A 15400-nucleotide genomic window follows, 5' to 3' on the forward strand; every position below is an offset into this window, starting at 1 on the left:
TCTTTTACAAGCGATATATCGCCCAAAAAGGACACATATATAAAATGCATTCATTAATAATATAAAAAACGTCTTCATAAATATGTCTGTTTTATTAATGAACAGAATAAACACATCCTTGAATTATATTTTACACATTAAAAGTTAAACAACAATAATAATATCATAATTAATTCCAACAAAATTAAAATTTATAATAATATAAAAATTATTCTTAAATAATATCATTAACATACAATCATAAAATATTAATATAATAAAAGGATGTTTATACTTATTATGGATTTGTTGTAAGTGTACACAATGAACGTGTTATTTAATTTATACCGGGTGTCACGATCAGTTTCTCATGATGAGAGCGGACAAGAAATTGTTCTTTTTTCATTCATACTAATTAGGTACCATTAAAATTGATTTTTATTCAGATAAAAAAACCATTCTCAAATAAATAACCCCGGAAACTGACTGATTGCAAAATAGTCTCCAACTGTTGGAACCTAAATCGCAATCCTGTGCGGGCGGCTTTAATTAATAAATTTCAAAATAAAAGTCGCGACTATTAATTTTCTAGAATCATAAAGATTCAATACAGTTTCTATGACTACCACGCAAGTATTTTCTGAAAAAATTCCTGATATCGATCCAAGAAATGGCCCATTGTTTAGAATTTTGGGTAATATTTCAGAAACTAAGCATTCAATCATTAAATTATTCTAATTTTAGCATGTTTTGGATCAAAATTACCTTATCGATTGATTTTTCGCAAATGCTTTTGAAAATTCTAAAAAATCACAAAAAATCAAAAAAATTGTGTGTATCAGCTCCGGCGGACGACGAGAAATTACTACTTACGTACTGTGCCCGTCAGGTAATTGTCAGTTTCAAAAAATAAATGCTTTATCTTTTATACGTACTATGTAGTATAATTTATATATGGTAACCCGAAAAAACCCGAAAACGTACGGTGTACGTCAACTGAATAGCTATGTAGTCATTCTGTATCGGTGATTAACAACTACACTATGTGCTGTGTCCGTCAAGTTATTTTCAGTTTCAAACAATAGATGATTTGTTGGCAATATTTTTGTTAGGATGACAGCCTGTATACACGTGAAAATGTTTACTATAAATAAATACAAATAATCTATTTAAAAACTTATTATAGAGATAGATAACATTATATTATGTGACCTTTGTAGAATATAATGTAAATAGAATGGTAAAGAAAATGATATCACTTAGAAAATTAAATTGTCACGTATGGCTGAGCACTTATACTACAAAAATTTTCTATCTAGGAGAAGTCAGAAAATATTAAATAATGAGGAAGGTTTGTGAAAATTATGACAATTTTTAAACGAAAAAGCAGAAACATTTTGCACTAGTAGATTCATACAAGTATAATTTACAGCAGTCGTAAATTCAAATTTCAGCATTTTACACTTAATGGTTTTTGAGTAATAAAGATTACTTCATACAAGGAAATAAAAAAATATAACTGATACAAAAAGTAATCTGGAAAATGAAACTTACTATAATCAAAAAGTACCACCCATTTATTTATTCATTTTCGAACTGACTGTAGTCCTTTGAGTCAAATTGAATTCAATTTATCGAGTAACGATTAAAGTTTTTACTTATTTTATTTAGTTCCACTTTCTGTACCTATCAGGATAGTTATACATTATAGTTGTTATTATAGGTTAAAAATAACTTTTATATTTTATGTATGTTAAGTATAATAAATTATTGATAAGAATTTTCACCTATTTTTATAAATATTCTTTTTCGAATTCCCCATTCAATTACATAAATGTAACATTTTATTACATACAGTGGCGTCCTTATTGTAGACATATAATTCTGATTTTTCCCATCTCCAGACTGATAAAATGGTATTTATTATAAGGTTCGAAAAATATGCCAGTGCATTAAAATGCTTTAAATTTTAATTATGATGTCATCAATCGTTAAAATCTTTTTTCGTAACTCCGATTCTTTAATAATTAATAATAATGGCCAGCATTTTCGCAAAATATGTGTTTTTTTCCAGATTTTCCAGTTGAATAATTCAAAATTCCCTGATCAAATTATTACTTTTAAAATGATTGGAAAGAAAGTGGAACGAAAATATTCAAACGAGTAAAATTTCCAAAATTTAAAAATCCCCTGACAAATTTCCGGATACGGAACCCTAAATTCGTTTTTGAAACATAACTAAGAACACTCTTCATTAAATTATCTTTTTCCTTATATCATTCTTCAACCTGAACCGATTTCGAAGATCATCGCCTCTTTTTCAGTTGTTTCGGATACGGAACCCTAAACTTGCGCTTGAAACATAGCTAAGAACATTCCCATTAAATCATCCTTCAAAAAAAACAAAAAATTTAAAATTGGTTCATTCGGTTAGGCGCTACAATGCCACAGACAGACAGACCTGTGACGTTGGCCAGGAATATGTTCCCATAAGAATGAGATATTTTGTATCAGTGAAAAGTAAAAGATGTCAGAATGGAAATGAAAACCAAATTAGCAGTATGTGCTAACGTTAACGCTTATTAGCTATTTTCTGACCACTTTTTCGATTTTGAAATATTGTTATATTATTAATCTCTTTCAAAATGAATACTATACATGAACTATATTTTATATTTGAGAATGGTAACTCCCTGGGGAATTGAAATGAAACTTTTACAATCAAATATTTAATTTTGGGAAGAAAATATACACATTTCTGAAATATTCGAATTTAGGTTTCATCTACACAAAGTGAATGTATGTATACATGAGGTACATAATTTACAAGCCTCGAGTTATATAGGTTTAGAAGGTGTTTGCAGAAATAATTTTTTTAGTATAATACATCCCTATACCTACATATGGATTTAGTTATATAACGGGAATGTGCTTTAAAGTATGTTACTATAGTAAAATATTCATCACAAAAGCCTTTTATTCATTTAAATACAGTAAAATTTTTTCATTATGGATACGTTTATATCAATTGTGATTTACTTCGAGATATTGCCACATTTCATCGGTTAAAGCTTTTCTAGTTATATCTGATTCTAGCGCTGTCTGGTGGTAGAAAATAGAAGCTGTCTATGACAAGTCAAATTTATGCATGGCTATGATTGAATTGTTTATTTATATTTTGATAATGAGTGAATTTTAAATATTTCTATTGAAATTTGACTTGTCATAGACAGCTTCTATTTTCGACCACCAGATAGCGCTAGAATCAATCCCATGGCGAATAGTTACAGACAATTATACTTACTAAAGATATTACTTTACAATTACCATTAAAAGTTGGACGTCTCTAACTCGAGAAAAAAATTATTAAAGTTCTTATCATTAACATGGAAAGCATTGGAGAAGTTGAGTTTTTAGCTAGTTTTTAATTCTAGAAAAAAACTGCTAGAAATTTTCAAAAAGCTAACTGATCATTGATGTATTTGTTCTGAGTTTAAAAAAAAATTGTGATTGTAACAGAAATAACTATAGTAACACAATTTTAAATAAATTTTGATTAGACACAGTAAATTGGACGAGAAACAGTTAAGTGGTACAGTATATAAGACAAAAATGATACTTCACAACAAGATTATATACTCTTACCGCGCATACTATCCAAAACTTTTCGACAGTATTGTCGCACGACAACAGCCTTAATATTACTCCAACTACATTAACTAACAAAAATCACACTTGGGGATAAAAATATAAAAGAAATTGATTTTCCAAATTTTAATCAATAGGTAACTTATTTATTATATTTAGAAATATCAATTTGGACATTTCCATCTAATAAGTAACCAATAACCTTACTATTCCTAAATGAACTTCACTGTACCTACATTTTATAATGCGTACATCGGTATGGCCATACCAAGAGCAGGTTTAAAACACGATTATTTTTAATTCAAGGATTACAGTTCCTTTCATATAAATGAAATATATACAGTATACAGATATACCCTACCCTTACCCATCATCAATTGGATTTAATAAAATGAAATAGAGTTCAATCAAACCAAAATGGCACCGAGCAATAGAGAGTGTATGATGTATATGTATGTGCACTCGTATCTATACTCTCTCTTGTTCGGTGCCACTTAGTTTTGATAGAACTATACAATGTAGATTATTATATGCGGAGTAGAGTGGAATAAATTAATTCCAAAAATTGTATAGCACAGAAATTTTGTTTACATGGTTGTAATCGTTAATTAATTTCATTTAAAATATATATTTCAATATCATTGTGCTATGTGAATAAAAAAAAATGTAAAACAATTGTCTGATATTATTTGGGTTAAGGTCTTTTTATTAAGACATTAAAATCTTTGTTTTTTTTGTGCATCTAGATATGGAGCGGATTTTGTGTGTACCATTTATAAAAAATAATAGCTTAATTTTAAATCAATGCAAAAATATTTGTTAGAATGTCTCAATCACAAAGAAAAATATTTGTTTGCAATTTCTGAGTTCGAAGTTTAAGCAAATTATACTTATCATTTCGGCTATTGGCTCTACAAAAACAATTCTAGTCCATATTGTAGCAAATTTAGTCTTTAAAAACTTTCCTGAAAGGAACTATGAAAAATTTTCACGGCTTTTCCGATTTTTGACAAAGTTGAATTCGGTGCTCGAGGTCAGAATCTTGGAATATTCATTCGACCAACATCCTAAGCAGGTCAAAAAATCCGAAAAAACTAGCGGATTTGACGCAAACTATCCCACACTTTCAGGCGACAATATTACTGGATTACTTTTAAAGAATTTAACAATGAAACATTTATCGATAAAACTTGTGATTCATGGTACATTATGTGTGAATCTTGGTACAAGAAGATCATAATGTAATATAGTTCAAATCCTAATTACCTAGAATTACCCTATCGAATCTACGTGAAGGCGTTGAAACAGTTTCTTTCTTTGAAACAGATATAGTAATGTCTAGATCTGTCTAGAAACTCAAGTGATTCAAGGTAAAATGTATCCGGGGTACTAGTCATTACCGTACAGCCTTCTTACAAATAGACAGCATCCTTCTAACTAACTAACCATACTTCCATTATTATAGTTGTCACATTCAGAAACCCTACAATGCTTCTTTCTTCTAGTTATCGAATTGAGTTATATTAAATTTTGAATATACCAAAGTAACCACCACATTATTTGATGTATCAAGAACGACATTCAAATCTGTTTGAACCATTGAAAATATAATTCTGTTTTCTAGTACAATATAAAGATGGTACTTTATATTTACGGTCTGTTGAACAATTGGGTCAAACAAATCTATATTTTAGTTAACTAGCGAAATCAAAACTATATTGCGAATTATTTACTTATTTTTAATATATTTTAAAGCTTTTAATAGCTTTGAAATTTTCTAAGTTAATTTTAGTGACTATTTTTGATTAACAATAGAAAACCATTTTTTGTCTTCATACATGGTTAGAAATGCATGGCGTTTATTACAATGCTGGTATGGTAAAGGTACAGATATTCAAAAAGTACATAACTGTATTGTAAATATAGCAGTACCATACTAGCATTGTAATAAACGCCATGCATTTCTAACGATATAGGTTTAAAATTCCATGTCAGTGCGATACAAATACAATGATTTTTTTGGACTTATGTTCCTTATCGTGCTACGGCGTATGAGGGAATATATTATCTTGAAATATTAGTATTATTCTCAAGGAGGACGTGGAACTGTGATTACAGTGACCGATCCTAATGCGGAAAGTCTTCAGGTCGAAACCCATTTACGTCAATAAGTTTTTAATTAATTTGATTTTATATAGATACATAATTCATAACGAAAGGAACATAGTTCCTTTCGGGTGTCCCACGACACTCGTTGCTTCTTTTTTTGAGTACGAAGAAATATGAAAATGGAAGAAAATAATATATGGCGAAAAGAAAAAGCAATAAAAGATTCTCACTTAGCCGAAACAAAAGGAAAATATGAATTAACCTGAAAAATCTCAAAGTTTTTCATTGTGTATTGTGACATATGGTTTTTCTTAAAAAAAAAAGTGAATGTGGAAAAATGATGTACATTGCAAACAACGGTCCATTATGTGAAGATCTAATGCAAATTATTTCTTTTATTTTGTTTAAGTGGGTTTTCAGAAAGTAAAAGTGCTCAAAAAAACCAATCGACACAAGGAAAACCAATTCCGAAAATTTGAATTTGAAGCTCTTTAGCCTTCTAATATGTTTAATGAGAAGAATAGGTCGAAAGTTTTGCCAAAAAACACAGCTCCAAGCTTTTATTTCAGAAACATAGCTTTACGTTACATTAGACAAAGGAACATTTAAATGGATGTACTATCAAAGAACATTTAAAAACGATTTCCACATTTTTCTAACAAAAGAAGTTTTTTTGTTTTATAGCATGCATAATTTTTATATCTTTCCTACTTTAAAAAAAAAACTGGTTTTCAAGGAATATACAACCAAGTAAATGTTGATATTGTCCAGGAATCAATATAAACATACATTTCCCTGACGCCGAAGCGACCACACCGTTAAGATGTTTTCAATGTTACATCATAGGTAGTTACTCAACAACATACCCGCTACCATTCATGTGGTCGTTATGTAAGCAAGAACAAAAGAAATCATGTGCTTATATTAAATGTCTAGACAAATTAAAATTCATAGAATTTGTCACTGTATTATTTAGAAGCCATATTTGGTAATATTCATGGATGCACTTGCTTCATTAATATTCGGAGTATGGCGTTAACTTTACGCAAAGGTAGTCAAAAATGACAACAAATTTTTGTCTCATTTTTTGGATTCTCTAGAATAAGCGCCCAATAATTACGAAAATCCAGTTTATTTGATTATAAGACAAATATCTTATAAGAAATTTCCCGAAATCGATCTGAGAAAAAGCTTTTCTTATGGAATTTTCGACGATATTTCAGAAACTATGCATCCAATCGTTAAATGAATTTGATTTTTGTATTTTTTGGTCAAGATTACGTTATGTACACAATTTCATCGAAATTAGAAACAAAAAATTGGTTTCGATTTTTTGGCAATTTTCTTAAGGGGTACCCCTTTGAAAAAATCCAAAAAATCGAAAACCATTTTTTGTTTTGGAATTTGATAAAACTCCGTATATAAAGTAATTTTGATCTAAAAAATTCAAAAACCGGATTCATTTGACCATTGGTCGAGTATTTACTAACGTACCGTCGAAAAAACTAAAAAAAGCTGGAATAAAATAACCGAATTTAAATTTTCACTTGCTCAACTCGAAACACAACACATAAAGATATAAACACATCCATACATAATGGAAACGATGAAATATTTCTTATTCTATCTAAACGTCACCGTCACATAACCAACAACTTCCACATTTTCATATAAAATAATAATATTCGAAACGTTTTTATACCCTGTTATATATGAAATATGTATCTAGGTATACTAATTTTAGTCCCAAGTTTGTAACACTTAGAAATATTGATACTATTAACCAAATTTTGCTATAGGAGTTAATATAAAATCATTTTATTAATTCATTTCCGTTTGTCCATACGTCTGTCTGTCTGTGATCTCAATAACCCAAAAACAAAAAGATTTATCGAGTTTGACTAACATAGGTCAATTGAATCTTGTAAGCCATTAGAGACAGAACTTAAGTTTAATGTTCCGTATAAAAAAAATAAACAACTTTTGTTTGAAACAGTTTTTCGTAAACATCATGGTTTCAATCAAAACTTAAGTCTTCTTTTCCTCTAAAAAGTATAAAAAATAAGGAGTTGGAAGTTTGCAGGCAGCTTCAAGTAGTGGGTATTGTGAAAGATTATCGTAAAACAAAGAAAAGTTATAGAAAATAACTTCAAAAATTTTCGAAAACAAATGGCAGCCGAAAGACCGCCATAATAGTGTTGGTTTTTTGACTTCTAAAATATAAAAAATAATACAAGTACTGACATTCAACACTTTCTATACAGGGTATTTTAACAATTAACTCTGTCAATTGTATGTTTTTTTTCTTCTTTTCGTCCTGTTTTAAATTCATGGCATTCTAGTATTTATTTGCTCTATTTCAAATGTTGTCTGCATTTTTATAAATTTTATTTATTTATTTATAAACATTTTTCAACAAAACAAAATTTTTATTTAATATTCTTTATACAAAAATTGGTTGTGTTGAATCATGAAACTGATAAAAATTTATTTCATTTGCGATTTATTTTTCAAATAAAAATTCCATAACTAATTAGTTTTAGATTTTAGCCGGAAAATTTATTATTTTATTTTTACTAGAACTATTTCAATTTGTACTATAATTAGAGCATTGTTGCATATATAAATAATATTAATAAATAGGGTTACTTCCGTTTTATTATTAAACTACAAGTAGATTTATTTTGTACTAAAAAGTAGAAAATAATATTATTTCTACAGTCATTCATACATGACTATTTGTAAAAGCTGGTGACGCTCAATTTAAAATATCAAGAATGATTCAGAGCGCCAAAAACTTTAAAAAAATTGGTCATGTATGAGTGGCTCATAGAAATAATTATTTTCTACTTTTTAGTACAATAAAAGCGTATGTTACCCGTATTCTTCTCTATTCATCGCTGCATTTTGATACCCAAACTAAACGCGAATGAAAAATTTCGGCTCAATTGGAAGAGGATAACGGCTTTAAAATCAAGTTACAAGATTTGACCCGAACATACATACATACACAAACATTGCAAGTTAAATAAAAGCTTGAAAAATGATAAAATGTTTCAAAGTTTTCCATGAAATAAATTGATGGCGCCAATAAAGTTCACCTTCCAAAAAAAGAAATACAGTTAATTTTTAATATTAATGATCTGTAACATATTATTTCTAAGAATTATGAATGAAAAAAAGTTAATCTATAAAACTTATTTATATTTATTGATAATGTAAGATGCAAAATGCTTTTATCAAGTTAAAGAAATTACACTAGCTTGCAAAAATGCGGAAAAGATAAGAAAGTAAGAACAATGGAACGACGACTTCAAAAAAAGGTTTTTTAGGGTAGGCTGGGACCCACTCGCAGAGGTCTGGATTCATGCCCAAAGTGCTCAGTGGAAAAGAGGTGCCTGATTCTTTTTACATCAACTTAACACATTTTAAAGTTTTTGAATACCACTGAGTTTTGGTGTTCTGAAAAATAAAGTATAAAAAGAACATCTTTGATATTTCAGTAATTTTTACGATTTTGGGTCCTTTAATCCTCTTTTAGTTGCAGTTTTCTCCGAGTTCAAGGACTTTCGTAAAAACCGATCAAATAATTGGGTTCAAACTTTGTACTATATGTGTATAAAATACAAACTTCGTAATAAATGATATAAAATCATGTTATCTCATTCTAATATAAATGTGTTCACTTTATGATATAATACATAATTAATAAAATATATAAAAATGATAAATAAAATAAATAATTCAACACAAAACAAGTTACAATGTTGTTATCTTTCAATACTAAACACAACTCACGTTTGATAACAACGCTAACCGGTATAAAAATGATATAAACAATGGTTTGCAGTATAAACAAACTGATGAACTATATATTTCAAGGTAGATGCTTCATTGTCAGCATTAACAACAAATATTTTATGTCCGTGATTTTGTTTTGCGAATACAGCTTGAAATAATAATCGAAATAAATGTAAAGAATGAACAAATCAATAGTACAAAATTTTGAATATTTTCAGAATAAAAATATTATTGTATTTTTTGATCAGTTTTTAGTTTTCGACATATAAAAACTCAGATCCTTAGTTTTCGACATAAAAATTATTGAAAAATTAAAAATGCAATATTCGATATTAAGAAAAATGTGTTCTTTTTTCAATGTCTGAGGGAATTCGCTTAGTTAATGCAGCTCCTGTGCTACGAATTTTTATATCATGTATATATGAAATATACATAGTATATTAAGTTTAGTCCCAAGTTTGTAACGCTTAAAAATATTGATGCTACGAAAAAAATTTTGGTATACGTGTTCATAGAATCATTTAATTAAGCCATTTCCGGTTGTCCGACCGTCCATCTGTCAACACGATAACTCAAAAACGAAAAATGATATCAAGTTGAAATTTTTACAGCGAGCCCAGGACATAAAAAGTGAGGTCGAGTTCGTAAATGGGCAAAATAGGTTAAATGGTTCTTGTAAACCGTTAGAGATAGTTTAATGGAAAAAAATGATAATTATAAAAAAATAAACAACTTTAGTTTGAAAAATTTTTTCGTAAATATCAATGTTTACCCGTGAGAGCGCAAATTAGGCGCAACTTATATAGTATGTATTATATCGAAATATCAGTTATGTATGTGAGACATGTATGTATGTGTATGTGACAGTGTAATCAACACAGTCTATACATGGTATTTTAACAATCAACTCAGTCAATTGTTTGTTTTCACTTGTTGATAAATCATTATTTAATTGAAATTTATTCGAAAAGAGTAAATGAATAAATTATTATTGAATCATTACTTTTAAAACTACGAATCGAAAATCGTATGTTTTCGAAATAGATTAGATTAATTACAACATACATCATTTATTTTAATAATAGATTACATTTTTTTTAATCTATTAATAAAATAAATCTATTTAACATACGCCCTACCACCTACATAATTGAATGTTTTTTAACGCAAACACAAAACAATGTCAAATGCGTATAATAGAAATGTTAGATTGAAGGACATTTAATCTCATTTGTAAATATTGTAAAAATAACACAAATATTTTTATAAAATTTTGTATGTTTGAAAAGCAAAAATAAACATTTCACAAAAAAAAAAAATACCGTTCTGTTTATCGGAAAAAATAAAATCAACTTTTTTCGATAAGTGCTGTTTTTGAATAGAAATGTTCTAGTAATGCTGGCTAGTTCTACACAGAAAGAAATACATAGCGTTTATTACAATGCTGGTATGGTATAGTGACAGAAATTAAATAAAGGACAGGCAGAGATATAGACAGAAATAAAAAATAATTTCGTTACAGGCCTATCAAGTACTGACTGTGCCTAATGTTGTCTAACTTCAGTGGTCACTTCCGAGATAACGATGAAGTCACCAAACTAGAAGTTTAACCTCTTCTAAAAAAGTACTATAATAAAATTGCTCAACGTGTTTCATTTAAAAAAGAAATTAAATAAACCGGGACTCGACTTTTTTATTCGAAAACTTACGTGACATGGATGCTGAAACTGACAAATATGTTGTGAACAAACCATTATGGAAATCTTTATGATACGATGAATCCTTCTTGTAAGGAAGTGATAAAAAATAATTGAATAACAAAAGAAATGCTTTTGTTTGGATTATTACTAAAATATGTGTATTAATTAGATTATTATTAGCGTACACATTTCCTGTGATGTGAACGAAAAGGTTTAAGGTCATACATTATTGTAAATTTAAATTGATTATTTCCTATAGGTACTTCTGAATCATTCATAAAACTATACACATAGTAATATCAATGAAAAGGGTCATTAAACGAGCAATGAGTTTTTAGTTAAAATAAATAAACAAAAAGCATGAATCTAATGACAAAAATTGAAAATAAAATCATGTTGGATGCAAACGATTGATTGCAAATCTTTGCAAAACAGTGTAATTCGTTACCCACGTTTAATTTAGGATGAATCACACGCACAACAAAATGTACCGCACTTGATGGAGCGCCAGAAAGTTTACCTACGGTTGCCGCTGTAGTAAAAAATTTGGAATTCGAAAATTCCATTCTTAATATGGAATCGGAGCGAATGGTATTGAACTGTGAACAGAAATGATTGGAATCTCAATCGAATTATTTTTTTCGATTGATTCTCACTCATTCTGATTTAGAATTTGGAGTAGACGCTTAAAAAGAAATGTTTCGAAATCTGAAAAGACCGTTTTTCTTGGCGAAAACGATGCCACTGGGTAAAATTCGTTTGGGAGAGTAGTTCTCTAGATATCAGCTTTATTCGGCTAAAATTTAGAATCTAAGGATATGATATTTTCCAAATTATTTTCGAAAGATAGAAGTTTTTTTCAGGTTTGATTAACTAGTATTAACATTACAAATACGAAAGATGGTCAAACCAAGGGATGTTCAAGGGATGTTTCCGAAAACCTCCAACCACAAATAATATGCTACATTTCTTGGAAATCTGTTCATGCTTTCTGTTAGATAAAATTCAGTTTTACTTACCTCTGTTTTCAAAAAACCATGTTTATTGATTTAACCTGAAACAATAAAAATAAATAAAATTTTAATAAATAATTTAAACAAATGTTATTGTTTGATTATTTCTCTGAGAAATTTGATACGATTGTAATTGCAAAAAAATACAAAATTTGATTACAATCTTGACATACAAGTTATACAAAAAATATAAAGAAAAATGAAATTATTGTGTAATATACTTTTCCAGATCATACAAGACAAGATAGAAAAATAGGAGGGATCTATTCAAGTAATTGACTTCAAGTCAAGTTATTGTTTAAATAAAGCCTTGTTTAACCGCTACATGGAAAAAATTTTATTACAAATATTAAATTTTAAAATCTCGTCTATGTTCAACGGCGGTCTACATGAATTTACATTTCTACGGAAAATATGATAAAGTTATATGTAATAGAATATAACTGTTTATACAGTGTGTTCACTGTAAATAGCTAATTTTATGTTAGGGTATGCAATAACGTATCTCATTTTATAGTGGTATATTGTAAAATAAACAGAAGGTATACGCTTGTTCATTACACTGTCCATTACAATACTGAAGATTCTGCACAGATGAATCGATCAAAGACTTACATATGAGAGTCTAGTAAAGTAAGTGCATATTAGGGAGCATTCATAAATCACGTGACCCAGTCAAAAAAGGGAGAGGTTTAGTTCAAAAGCTCTGAGCTACGTCAGAGGAAGATGGAAATGAATTCAAGTTATGTAATTTTCTTGATATACAACAATGGGTACTTTTATACTTTATGAACGCCATATTCTAACAATGCCGTAATGCCAGTGTTTAAGGAAATTGTAAAAAAACTACGCTTCGTCCGAGTGGGGAGTTTAAGAGTACGGTAGGCTACACCAAGAGAGGGAGGAATACTAAAAAGACTGGAATTGAGTCGGGTAGTTTATGGGCGTAGCTAACAAGTATTACAAGGAATTATGAATCTGACGTTAGGAGTCGTACACAGTCTAATTTGCATTTTATCGGAAAGAGAGAATGCAAAATGCTTAAAGTCCAACTGAATTTTCAATTTCTTGATTTATCAGTGAACACTTGGTATTATTTATACTAGCTAACTCTAATATAGGAATGAGTTTACATATTATATATACACAATATACTTGCCGGGAATTTTTCTGACAAATTCCAGACGTCATTTACTTGTTGTAGTTGGCCGTTTACTAGAAGAAAAAGAATAGTTAAGTACGTCTACATACAGAATGTATCAAGAAAACTTGCCACGCCAATTTGTAATCATTATCACTATGTTTGTTCGGGTGGAATTTTGCAACTTAATTTTGAAGCAAATTTCTGAAACCGATGGAACTGAAATTTTCTATACACATTTAATTTGGACCACAATGCATTTATGTGGTAAGTATGGCTGGTTTTTCCCATCCCTTCCATCATATTTTATATATATTGTCCCAAAAAGTGAAATTTTCAAAATTTGAAAAAACTCCATCAAATTTTTCGGGTACGGAATCCTAAACTCGCATTTGAAACAAATCTAAGAAAACACTCTACCTTTCATTAACTTTTTCCTTAAAGCCTCTTCCAAACAGAACCGATTTTGAAGATCATCCCCAATTTTTTAGTTTTTTCGGATACTTGAAACATAGCTAAGAGCACTCTCCAATAATTTATCTTTCAAACGAAACAAAAAAAATCAGAATCGATTCATCCGTTGACAGGCAGACGGTCAAACTTATAACACTCCTTTTTTAGTTCGGAGGTTAAAAATAATTTTGAAGGATTCATTCATACATGACTATTCGTAAAAGCTTGAGGCACACAATATAAAATTAAACAATGATTCGGAGCACCTTTAGCCTTTATGAATAGTCATGTATGAATGACTCGTAAAAAATTATTTTCTACTTTTTTGATACAATAAAAGCTTGTCTTTCAGACTTTTTGCTTTACTTCCCTATTTTCCGGAACTTTGAGAAGGAAAGCTCATGTAAGAATTAAAGAAGAAGCCTTTCTGTACGTAGTGTAACTCTGAATGACATTCTGTACTAATATTTCAGAATATAAAATCTATGTTAAAGCATTATATTCCACATATATGATTATAACTACTAGGTATTGTTCTATCAAACGTCATCCTATCCTATAGAATGAATTACAGGAAACATCATCATCATAATCATAATCTCATACCCCCATAAATTTATATCTTATCAAAAGCGGTTTGGTTTATACAGACATACTTTATATACTTACTTTATACGCTATATTACATGTATGGTCTCTTCGACATTATTATTTTTCTTTTAAAAAGAAAACTTTTTTTTCTTTGTTACAATTTTTTTTTTATAAATCTTTCTCTCTGGTATATGAAAAATTATTTTAATACGTTTTATGAAGATTAAAAACATTGAAGGAGTTTTTCTCTTGTAACACATAACCACACGGATTTCGATGTTTTAATTTTTCTAAAGTGTATGTTTTTACATTTTTATATTGCTCTAATTTATTTTTATTTCTCTTTCTATATTTGAGTCAACATTACAGAGTGATCGGAAAATATGGAAAAAGATTTAGAAGATATTTTATTAGGGCAACATTTTTAGTTTATTATGGTACTTATAGATGAATTCTGGTTAGTGAGAGATAATCCGAAGAACATTTTCGGGGAGATTTGAATAAATTACATAGAAAGCTATTTTCCTAATCATATAGGTCCTATAAATATATATGTGGCTTTGATCGTCCGTAGCTCGAAAACTACTCGTTAAAAAGTTTTGTGGTCATGAAAGTTTTTGATCAGAAAGATTTGAAGCACATTTTGAAAAAATATAAGTAAACAAAAGTTGTTGAATTTGATGGTAGACATTATGTAAACGGTAAGAGATAGAATAACACTTTAAAATAGAAAGTTGATTCTCATTAAAAACTAAAATTTTTCATCTAAACAATTTTTTTCGAAAATCGTCAGCTTTCGGAGAAAATGTGACTTAAGAATATGACATTACTACATTTAATCGAAAAAAAAAAGCTTAAAGTTTATCGATAATTGTAGATCAAAGTCATAGACACAGGCGAATTCTATTGTCCTTGACAACTTTGGGCTAAAGCATTTTAGCAGATAGTGTGTTTTCTTTCAATTA

At 28.8% G+C, this 15400-nt stretch overlaps 1 protein-coding gene across 2 annotated transcripts in view; it reads right to left on the reverse strand.

Annotated features, from left to right (window-relative positions):
* The window catches only part of LOC123301697 (GTPase-activating protein CdGAPr), a 90074-nt gene that overhangs the window by 52773 nt on the left and 21901 nt on the right, over positions 1 to 15400 (reverse strand). For both annotated transcript variants that reach the window (XM_044884560.1, XM_044884559.1), the window contains exon 2: positions 12257 to 12291. The gene's annotated coding sequence lies outside the window, so the exon portion shown is untranslated. The remainder of the gene's footprint in view (positions 1 to 12256; positions 12292 to 15400) is intronic.

Source organism: Chrysoperla carnea, chromosome 5 (genome assembly GCF_905475395.1).
Source record: "Chrysoperla carnea chromosome 5, inChrCarn1.1, whole genome shotgun sequence".
In the NCBI taxonomy this organism is placed as follows: Eukaryota; Metazoa; Arthropoda; class Insecta; order Neuroptera; family Chrysopidae; genus Chrysoperla; species Chrysoperla carnea.